General features: G+C 38.7%; 1 long non-coding RNA gene across 2 annotated transcripts; it reads right to left on the bottom strand.

Annotated features, from left to right (window-relative positions):
• Positions 1-5956: 5956 nt before the first annotated feature.
• LOC307033168 lies at positions 5957-11371 on the bottom strand. Of its 2 annotated transcripts, XR_013806403.1 has the most exons (5): positions 10933-11371; positions 7868-7916; positions 7617-7772; positions 7439-7531; positions 5957-7067 (listed from the first exon to the last, which is right to left on the bottom strand). It is a non-coding gene; the product is annotated as an uncharacterized lncRNA (long non-coding RNA). The 2 variants fall into 2 exon arrangements; XR_013806404.1 differs by lacking the exon at positions 10933-11371 and having other exon boundaries at positions 7868-8574.
• Between the last annotated feature and the right edge of the window lie 334 nt (positions 11372-11705).

Raw genomic sequence — 11705 nt, forward strand, 5'->3', positions numbered from 1 at the left:
CTGAACTGTAGTGGAGTAGAAGAACAAAATAGCAAAACATTGAAATACTTAAATAAAGTACAAGTATCTCAAAATTGTGCCCAAGTATAGTACTTGTTGAGTTTATGAACTTAGTTACTTTACACCATGTGGCTATAAAGATAAAAAGACTTAAGCCTTGCACAGAGGCATGAAAATACATTTTTGAAAATGCTCAACAGTGCTGCCAAAATTATAAACTGACTGCTCCACAATTTAAAATAAATGCTTTTATATATTTCTATTATGTGACTCTTTGGCGTTTCTGTTATTATTAACACTGCTGCTTTAGTTGTTCTGACTGCTAAAATCCTCTGTCATTCCGTGGGGTGGGGGAGCCGGGGGCTCGGATCCTTGTCACCTTTTTCATACCTGATGAGTTTGCATCCCTGTATGTTAAAAAGCCTCAGTCACCTTAATTCATGTAATAAAAACATCTCAGGTCAGTAACACTCAAAGCTAAATGTGCAATACCATGTTCAGCTATGTTACTATTTATAATGTTATTGTTGTTACATCAGAAGATGTACATATTGAAATGATTTCTTAACTTACAGTAGGCTATTTTTTACAATGTGTGTTGGAAGGATTTATTAAATTACAATGAATATTGTCATTGTTGAAGGCTTTTAGAGAAGGGTGAACTATAAGCCTGAATTACATAAAATTTGATACCTAAAAACATAAAAGCCACAATAAATAAGTCACAATTATTGTATTTATTTTTACCTCCCGTATTGCTTTCAACCCACCAGCTTTTATGGTGTTGTTACGTCACTAACTGTAAGCTTGTCACAGTCTATGGTCACTCAGAGTAACCTACTGTTAATTTAGCTGCTGGAGAACAAAGATCAGGGGGGGAGGGGGGGAGAGAGCTGTGGTTGATGGGCCATTAGTTGTGTAAATACACAGCTGAGAGCTGCCGTTTCATTCAGACTGTTTAAAAAACTGTAACAACGGACTATTTTTCTTAGCGGATGCATGTCAATTTAAATCAATACATACAACTATTTTTTAAATCAATAAAAACATTTTCTAAATCCATAAAAGCATTTCAATTAATATTCGGAGTCATGTCGTTACTTTGTTGAGAAGGTGGCCATGTAATAAGCGGGATAATTTGCAGCGACTTGTTCTTTATGGGGAAATTAACACCCTTCATCCAGATGAGGATCCCTCCGCTACACTTTGGGATCCTGATCGACCGACGAAACTCCATTAAAATATACATATTTTTGGTGAATTACTGAGTTTAGGCACGTTAATAACGTTTTAATGAAGTTGAATACAGTATATTCATATCTGTCAGTGATTTCATGTCAATTCGGCGAACATAAACATAAATGATCGTGGTGAAGATGATGATTAAATTAGGATTAAAAATCGAGAGCCGGGCTGCATTTCCTCCCGTTCGTTTTTTTCGAATAACAAAATTATTTTGTTAAATAACAACATGGTGATGTTTTGTAAATGATTACATGTCTCTTATTTAGCACAGAAGTATGGTATCCGTGACATATGGATCTTAACAAAGTTCCGCTGTACATCCAGCATACTGTATCTCCCTTTATTTCACATGAGCTCCAGTGTGGAACTCCACTGCACCCCCTGGTGGATCAATGATCCATTGCAGCTGGCTTCATTATAATTACATTTATCTATCACGGGGGCGGTCTCAAGTCAAGCTGGAGGTTTTCCCTTGAGCGAGGGCAGATCACGTACCAATCACGGCCCTCGCGTTTCAAACTGTCTGAAATTAATCGCTACATCTGTATCACCTCATTTGTGATTTATCATCGCTGACTTTCTCATTGGGAGAAGTGACATTTTTTATTTTGAACAATAGCAGTGATGTTTGGCTCATAGGATGTCAATGCAATCCTAAGACATTGGTGAAGAGTGCTGTCAGTCAGGGAGCAGCGAGTGCTACTTTTGATTGAGTTCATGTGTGAAAAGCTTGATTCACATGTGTACGTTGACCCAAACATACTGAGCACACAGATCGCTACTTTCTGAACGTTAGGGAACTGCTGTTTTTTGACATCACTCCAAAACTTCGCTGGCCCGTTAGTGCGCTGCTCTTGTGCTATGGTTACGGATGAATGCATGTCAATAAGTTCCAGTGTAAATTTCCCCTCGTCGATGCAGGCGACCACTTCCTTTGCTCTGGTGGATACGTCCCCCTCTATTGCAACAGTGAAGGGGTCTCTGGCAAAGCCCATCACCTCTGTGGGCAGAGCAAGTCCATCCAATCGACCGGGAAAGTTGTCTTTCAACCTCGCAAAGAAATCTGTCATCACATCCGTGATTTGTGCCGGGGATGTGATGTGTTTGTGGAGCGTCGGAAAATGCAGTATCCGACCCGTACTCAAGTCGTCGCGAAAAGGTCCAGCTTGACTTGGAATGCGCGCATCTACTCCACAAGATCAATGAACGTTTTGTTTCTGTTTCCGCTTCAGAGTTGAGAGAGACATGTTTTAGAGTTGCTATCATAGGACCACCGTTACTAGCATCACTAGATGCACTTTCAAAAAACGTGCTGCGTTGTGGTTTAGTGGTTTCTATGCAACGCGGAGTGTTGCGTTCATGATCTGTACTAGTGTAGGAATTTGGCTACGGGAGGCTGGGCCACTCGGGAGTTGGTTCTGGGCTGCATCTGGCCCGCGGGCCGCCATTTGAATAGGCCTGGTATAGTGTATGGTACTATGGTATGGTATCCTAGCTTAATCTGTTATCTGTAAACGTTCCCTAAATCTACTAATTTAGGGATAATCCACTGACATCCTTTAATACACATGTTAATTTGAGTCAGATGTACTGATAATATCCGCAATATAAATCTTTAAACTTCTTCTTACCTTTTAAAAGTCCGTCACGAACGGTCTATTATGCTGCAACTCTACAGCTCTGCTAGCCTTGGCGCTAACTTCCGGGGAACGATTGAGAGGCTCCACGATCCGCCATTGCTGTAAAAAAGTGGTCAATTGGAGTGAACGGAGATGGCGTAACTCTCAGTCTATATGGCGCTGGACCACATTATCCGGTGAATATTGCGTGTGGACGGAAGCTGTTTTGCGTTTGCGTTAATCCTATGCGTTTAGCCGTATGCGTCCTCGTGGGGCCGGGGCCTTAGATGCTGTGGTAAGAATGACTAACAGGCATTTCTCACATTATAACTGATCTGCTATTTTAAATTCCCATTCAAATGTGGTTTTTATTGATGTTTTCTGCTGCAACACACCTTTGGGTGGTCCCAGTTAACCTATACCAATCATCCACATGTAAGTGTGTGCAGTGGCGGTTCTAGACCAATTTGACCGGGGGGGCCAGTTATTTTCTGAGGGGGGCACAATAAATTCAGGACGAAAAAGAGAACTCGACAGTATGAAGTAATTGGGCATAAGAAAACAATGCAATACAGTTATTGATATTTGTTTCAGTACACTTATTTATTTCAGATAGATCTTATAGTTATTACTGTTAGCTTCAGCTTAAGTTATAGTACAATTTTTGCACTAACACCATATCCTATTTATATAAAAATAAAGGCAATGAACAGTTACATCTCTACTTTACGTAAGGGTGTCTGCATCCCAGGCTGTAGTTTCCTTCCCAAAATCTCACATTACAGCAACAAAATTCCTGCGGTCTTTGGGAAACCGATCAACAATCTTACGCAACAAGAGTACCAGAAAATATACATTTTTAAATCCACAGAAAAGGATTTAATGTAAAAGTCTACTAATCTTAAATGTTGACTTAAATAAAATACATAGATATACAGATGTAGCACTTAATTTCAGACAGTTTGAAACGCGAGTGCCGTGATTGGTACGTGATCTGCCCTCGCACAAGGGAAAAACCTCCAGCTTGACTTGAGACCGCCCCCGTGATAAATAAATGTAATTATAATGAAGCCAGCTGCAATGGATCATTGATCCACCAGGGGGTACAGTGGGGTTCCACACTGGAGCTCATGTGAAATAAAGGCAGATACTGTACAGTACACTGGATGTAAAACGGAATTTAATGTTGTTTAATCTAAAAAAACGAACGGGAGGAAATGCAGCCCGGCTCTTGATTTTTAATCCTAATTTAATCATCATCTTCACCACGATCATTTATGTTTATGTTTGCCGAATTGACATGAAATCACTGACAAATATGAATATACTGTATTCAACTTCATTAAAACGTTATTAATGTGCCTAATCTCAGTAATTATACGATCATGTTCTGATAATGATGACGCAATAGCCCCGCCTCTCCCCACCTCTGCTGCTCACCCCCGCGTCAAAGTAAACTGCACACTGAATTCAGATTATGTATCTTTCTCTCGATATGGATACACGCGAGTGAAGTCTAATCTGACAAGACGGAGACACGCAGCTCTGCTCACCTGCAGCTCCTCCCGCTGTGATGCAGCAGGGAACGGAGTAAAACACACACCTCAGTCAGATCATCGCCCTTAGTTATTTTAATTACCTCTCGAACTACCTAAACTAGTTATAAATATGTTTATTTTTACTGTCGGCCAGGTCACTCATTACTGGATCAGCTGCTGCATGAGACAGACACTGACGCTGTCCGAAGAGAGGGAGGAAAAAGAGAGCCTCCGTGTATTTTATTATTATATAGAGTCGTTATTCATTTGTTTTAAAGCTAAATAAATAACAAAGAAGACCTTTGACCGGCACTTTTTATAATTTTGGCCGGAAGATTTAAACTTTAATACACGTTGACCTCTGCCCCATGGATGTATAATAAGAACTGGATACAGCGTGGGAGGCGGGGCCTGATTCATTCCTATGAGAGTTGCTTGGCGCGTGATGATAAAATGGCCCAATTTTTGAGAGAGCGAAACGTCACAGATTACCCGGCATGCCTGAGAAGTACCCGTATGTGCGCTCATAGCGCATGCGCAACTTTAACCAAAATGCAAATAATTATTGCACTGTATATATATATATGTATATTAATATATATATATATACAGTGCAATAAGCTTCTTAGTGCAATAAGTAGCTACAGGGACGTTAATCTAACGTCGGTAATATTAACTTTATTTAATACAGCATTTACGGTACAAGATTTAATCATACAGCCCATGTAGTATAATATTTTACAAATGAGGAATTACAGCAAACGTGTGCAATATATCCATTATTACAGCTCCGTGGGATGGCAGTGAGACGATATGTGTCCGTTGTTATTGTGCATCCATGGGTAAAGATAAACGCATGTAGTGCTGAACCTGCTGAACACGTAACATGAACGTGCCGGGCGGCGCGGTCCCGTGGGTTAGATGCGCGTTCATAATGCAGAGGGATATAACTCTCAGAATAACGTTATTAGCACATTTTTAGAACTTGAGGAACAAATGTTTTTTATTAGGGCTATACAAGTGTTCATACTGGGTGGTTTATTTAGTTTAAAAAAAATTATCCAACAATTTACAGACCATTCTTTCCCCATGTAAGTCAATGGGAAAAAGTGTTTCCGGGCCCAGCAACCTAAAGGAAGTGTAGTACCGCCGTTTGGCCACGACGAATATTCTACTCAGAGTCCGGCGCACTTCCTGGGGGCTTGCTCGGCCCCACCGCGGAGAATAAACAGAAGGGTAACCATGACAACCATGCTTCTTCGCTAATTTTATGCCACTGGTCCGTGGTCAGGCCTGGGAACCAACGGGAGACACTGGACTCAAGTGTCTGCCTCACATTGAGGGGAAGGGGCATTTCCCCTTTGCTCCCGCTCCAGTTTGTGATTCTGACCATGTTCTAATAGGTTTCAAATGGTAACATGGCCATGAACATATCCCGCTATTAGAATGCAATTTTTAAAAACATAGGGTGCTACATAACACACTTTCAGGAAAAGTCACGGACTGGGAGACTTTAATATTTTATTGAAAAAAGTTACATTGCACACACACCACATCACACAAATTGACCCGATCGGCGGTTCTAGTGTTAAATAAACTCACTAATTAATTAAACCAGTTCAATACGCATTATTCTTATCATTCTTTATGATCGCAGAAAGTCTTAAAATCAGACGGCAGGCAGTTACAGGTGTGTGTGTGTGCCTTATGTGCCCATCCCCCCATGAGAATCACACGTAGCTTTGATCAACTATGATAAATGGGCCACACCTAATCGCTGGCTATTCAGCCACAGCGCTCCCTCTATGCAAATCAAACTGTAGACGTTGTGAAAGCAGTGAGGCCTGTGAAGACACCATTGCAGTAGTCGAGTCTACTGAAGATACAAGTTTAAAATCAGACCTGTTTTTTAAATGAAATCTGATGGCAGGCAGTTAGCTGTGATCACCTATAAGGCTTGAAGTTACTTCAGATGCTGAAATATTTGTATTTTTCAAGTATAAACATACAGTATACAACAGATATACATGCATACAAATTATAACATCACATTTATGTTATTAATTTTACAAATAGGACAGAGGGTGCAGCACAAACAGTACGAAACAAATAGAGAGCTTTCTGAACATCAGCAGGAGAGGACTCTTTCAAGACACTAGTAAATACTGAAATGAACATTAAATGTCCAATTAAAATGCAAGTTTCTTCGTGACACTTCCAACATAAATGGAATTCTCACTAACCTAAAACATTTTATCTTTTTAAAAACATGTCACTGTAGAGACACAAAATACTTGAACATACAAATGAACAACACCAAATTGAGCTCACTTTCTACACTCTTTGATGATCTACTTCCTACCTAGTTTGTTTTTTAGTCCATGTATTTTGGCAGAGGCTTGGTCTGGCTGTATCTTCATAACAACCCTCTCGATAAACTCAAATTAATATTTCATTTCCAGAGTATACTGAAGACTGAAGCAATATATTAGTCCAAGAAGCATCACAAAGCCACATCTTTCAGGTTGTGGAGCACAATTGTCTCCTCGACCACAACTGCCACATTGAAGATCTGCTGAGGAAAGGCATCCGATTCACCTTCGTAGCCTATGAGTAGACCAACTTGCATCACCTTCATGGCTTCCTCGAGAGTGTCTCCATGAGCCTTAAAAAAGGAGAAATAAAAGTGAGCTCAGTGTACTACAAATACTTTTTCTCTACAAAGCTAATTAAGAGGCACTGCTATAAACATAGAAGCTAAAATCTACAGTTCACAGTGTAAAAGTGCAATGTGATGGAACATCATTTAAACTGCCTCTCTTTTCACAGTTTGAGCTTTATATTTATTTATATTATTTAATAGTTACGTTTTCTTGCTGTTTTTGTTTATATTAAATGTATCATTCTTTATTGCAATTATTTTTAGTTAAATTAAGGTAATTGTAAACATTACTTTTGAAGGAAACTTTGGGCACAGGGTGATTTATGTTAAAACGTAAAATTACATAAAGTAATTCAAGACAGTTATAATCTTACATCACACATCCTGATTACATTTTCCTGATTTTCGCCAGACATGTAGTGTGATAGTCCCAAGAGAGCAGCAGTCCTCCTCCTCTCATTTGTGTCCTGCAGGAAAACAAATGCAGTGGGATATAAACATTTGTAGCAAACAAATGGTGGCTAAATTATGGTCATCAGCGTCTCCACTTACATCTTTCTCAAGGCAGTCCAAAAGGCCTTTTAGTGCCGGCTTCTTTCCAGTCCTGGATGCACCATTGTAGACCTCCAGCAATGCCAGGCCATCAAGTCCATCCAGAAACGATGAAAGCAGGTCCGTAGTGACAATTCTCTGGAACTCTGCCTGAATCTGAGGAGACACAGACATATAGAAAATATTCTACCAACAGTCTGCAACTGTGCATGTTGCCTCCTCATTGTAACTGGAAAACCTGCACAACTTACAAGTCCACTTCATCCAGTTGCAGCAAAACGGAAATCTTTGAAAATCTGTCTGTAATAGAGAACACACATTTAGGTACATTATGAAGCAGGCCTTAATAAAGTAATAAGAACTGAGAACATGACAAAGAATAAGATGCACACCATTACAACCAGTGTTGGGTGTAACGCGTTACAAAAGTAACGGAGTTACAGTAATATATTACTTTTTGCTGTAACGAAGTAATGTAACGAATTACTAATGAAATGTGGGTAATATATTACCCGTTACAATGCTCAGTAACGCAGTTACAACACATTTTAACCCGAAATTAAATGGTGTTTTGTTTTTTAAGAATGTACTAACATAGCGAGACATTCCGAAACCCGACAAATTGTGTGGGTAGATTAGTAAACCTGGTGTTTACCCTTCAGGCTTCGCGTCGAGATCTTCGGGGAAGTTGAACGTTATGCAACCATTCAAAAAAGAGAACGTAGCGAAAAATACTAACAACAAATTGTGTCAGGTGCGCGTGACCTGCTCCGCTGCGCGTGCATCATTTCCAAAGTGCTTCCACAGCAGTGACACACATCTGATCTGTGGATAATCATTTATACGAAAATGGTTAAAGCAACCATCACTAAACGCCAGCAACACTGCATCTACTGCAGACAGTAGCAACAGGTCAGATGCGGACATCACTTTACCCTCCGTTGTGGACACTAGCTTACTCCCGCCTGACTCGCCGGCTCCGGAGCAGCAGTCTTCGTCGCCCGAAACTACGTCGCCCTCTGCGGCCCGCAGGTGCCAGGTATATCTAAACAACTACCCGCCTGTACAGTGGGGTAAGGCGGTCATTTTGCAGCTTGTTGTATAAAAATAGACAATGGCTAGAATATTCATGTGAAAATAGTACCATATTCTGACATGCCTGTAGAAATGTTGGGTCAAAAATAATGCATACAATAGCAGATGCCTTCACCACGAATGGCTACAAAAATATCTCATATCCCAAGCTTATTTTCAACGAGCTGATGTTGCAGCTGAAATGTTCTCCAGGTCACAAAGTCAACCTCACATGATGATGTGATACCAGTTTTCAAGCACAGTAAATATTCTCTTCCCAGCGTATATGATGGGACCAAGGTGATGATGTAGTAGGATACATGGTTTTAATAATACTTTTGCCTTTCAATGTTTGCCATTTCAAACCATGAGCATGGTTTAAATAATATTTGCCTTGATTTACAATATGTTAACCTTCATTATAGTCCTTGACAGCGGTCTGTACTGCTGTATTAACAACGTGTCACATGTTAAGAATTTAGAATCAGAATCGAGTATTCAACTAAGCCCTGTAATACAAGTTGTTAGTAGCCTTAAGGGCCTACACAGTTGTTATGCTATACCACATTGCCCTTCACTGGATGCATAATGAGCTGCACTAAACTACATTTTAGCATTTAAAATACCTAGCTATTCTTTTGCGGTTATTTTGGTGAAAGTAACTAAAAAGTAACTAAAGTAGTGTAACTCATTACATTTCAGAGACAGTAATATTGTAATGTAACTTATTACTTTCAAAAGAGAGTAATAAGTAATATGTAATATATTACATTTTGGAAGTAACTTGCCCAACACTGATTACAACAGTCACGTTGCCCATAAACTACAAGCCTTGGCTTTCACAATTACAATATTATCCCTGAATTCATATGATAAAGACTTAAACAGTACTTCATTTAAATAAATAAACAACTTGAAATGTTCATCTTTGATTTATGAGGCAAATTCAATCTAATAAATTCATGGGATGCATGTAATAATAACAGGGAAAGGTTAGTGTGCATCCACATAGAGCATTTTTGTGTCTACGTGCATGCCAAATATATCAATGAAAAAACTATTATTTGTTTTAAGCAAACTTAAAAGAAATTGTACAATGTTTGTAATTGTTGATTATTTGCTTGCAGTTATTTTCCAGACTATTCAGTGGATTATTATAGTTTTTTTAGTAATAACTTGACTACCTCTGAAAGCAGAAGTTTAGGAAAAATTATTGTTCATGTATAATTATCTAACAATTACAACCATTGCACATCTTATTTATTATTGTGGGTGAACAGTAACCTTTCCCTGTGTTATAATTACATACATCCCATTAATTTATTAGATTAAATAACAATAATCTCATCAATCAAAGATCAACATTTTTAAGTGCCTTGAGCACCGACTGTTCCCGCTGCTAGAAACGGCTGATATTAAGACACTTCAGTGCGCAAGTCACAGAACGAAATGCATTGTGGGACATGTAGTTTATGGGCACAATAGTTCAATAAAATAAACTAAATATATTCCTTTATTTTCTCCAAAATATTTTCTAAAAAGCAGAAATACAAATTTGTCTCCATTTCAAGAGTGGAACATAGCATTTGTACACAATATAAATGCTATTTCTGAACACGGTTAGCATTTTACTCGTTCAATGGCGCGAGGCACCCCCTTTGTATCTGGGCAGGTTTAGCGTGAGCTGAACCAGAAAAACGTTGCAAGGATAGAATCACTTTAACACTTGCTCGGCCTTAACAAAAAACAATCTTCAAGTCCCCTATACTTATCCACAAATGACATCCATTTCAAAGCCATGGCGGGGGCTAACAAGCTACAATTCTTCGCCGAACAGAGAGCTGGGACACGGCTAATTACTGGCAGGAACACACACAACCTCACCAAAACACGTTAATTTAGCTTAAATATTTAGCCGAACAGAGCCGGGACACGGCTGATTACTGGAACGAACAAACAAAACCTCTCTAAACTAAGCTACAAATATAGGCAGTTACCATTTAAACCTTTTAAAAATTCATAAGCGTCATACATAAGAGTAAGAATATTTGAAACTTATTTATTTAATAAAAGTTTAGATAATCATAATCCTGTAAAGTTAGCTTGGTTAACCGACATTTTCATAACACTGCCCTGAAATAAAATCTCTTTTATAAACATTCAAACACCAGTTAAGTGTGGATTTAACTCCATTTAGCTACTTTTCGTTTTGCCTGAAACCATTAAATATGCAACCACTCACCTGACTTTGCCTGTCCGTCAGTGGTTCCTCAGCCGAAATCACTGTCATATCGCTTCACAAAAACGTATTCATCCACCGCTTAGCTTTTCGTAGTCATCAATCTGTCCGGTGGAAGTTCTTCTTTTGATAATGGCGAATCAAACTCTGTGGTTCACTTGCTGTATATCGTAAAAAAATAAAAAACTCATGTCCCTGTTAAATGCATTCAATTAATGAAAACAACTGAGACCGGGACTATTTTCACCGGGCAGGAATATGTCAACACTACTGCCATGTTAAGAGGGCATGGAAAGTTTCAGAACATTATTACACATCACAACTCACTGTTCAGTCAAATTGACTTCATATAATGTAGAGGTCATTGAACTGGCTTACAGAGCTGAGTTGAAATAATAACAAGTTATGAAATTAAGTAGAAATTGCATAAATTGATATGTTAAGTGAAAGTAACTTAAAGACAAAAGTTTCAATAACTTAATGATCAAATCCTTTTTTACAGCGGCTCCATCATATAACTGGCAAAAATGTAAGAATTTCATGCATCAGCCTACAGTGGGAAAATGGTTTAATCTATCACTACTTTTCTTCTAAATGAAATGCTGACATTACAAAATGCATGGTTTAATGTAATGTAAACATTTACATTATTATTATGATTATTTAATATATAAAGACTATATTTTCAAATGCTCTTCAAAGCAGTTTCTGTCAACTACGAAAGGCAACATCATTTCTGTATTTGTGAATGAAGTGCCATCTCCTGGTTAAAACCT

The sequence above is a fragment of the Notothenia rossii genome (genome assembly GCF_949606895.1).
Source record: "Notothenia rossii genome assembly, chromosome: 3".
NCBI lineage: Eukaryota > Metazoa > Chordata > Actinopteri > Perciformes > Nototheniidae > Notothenia > Notothenia rossii.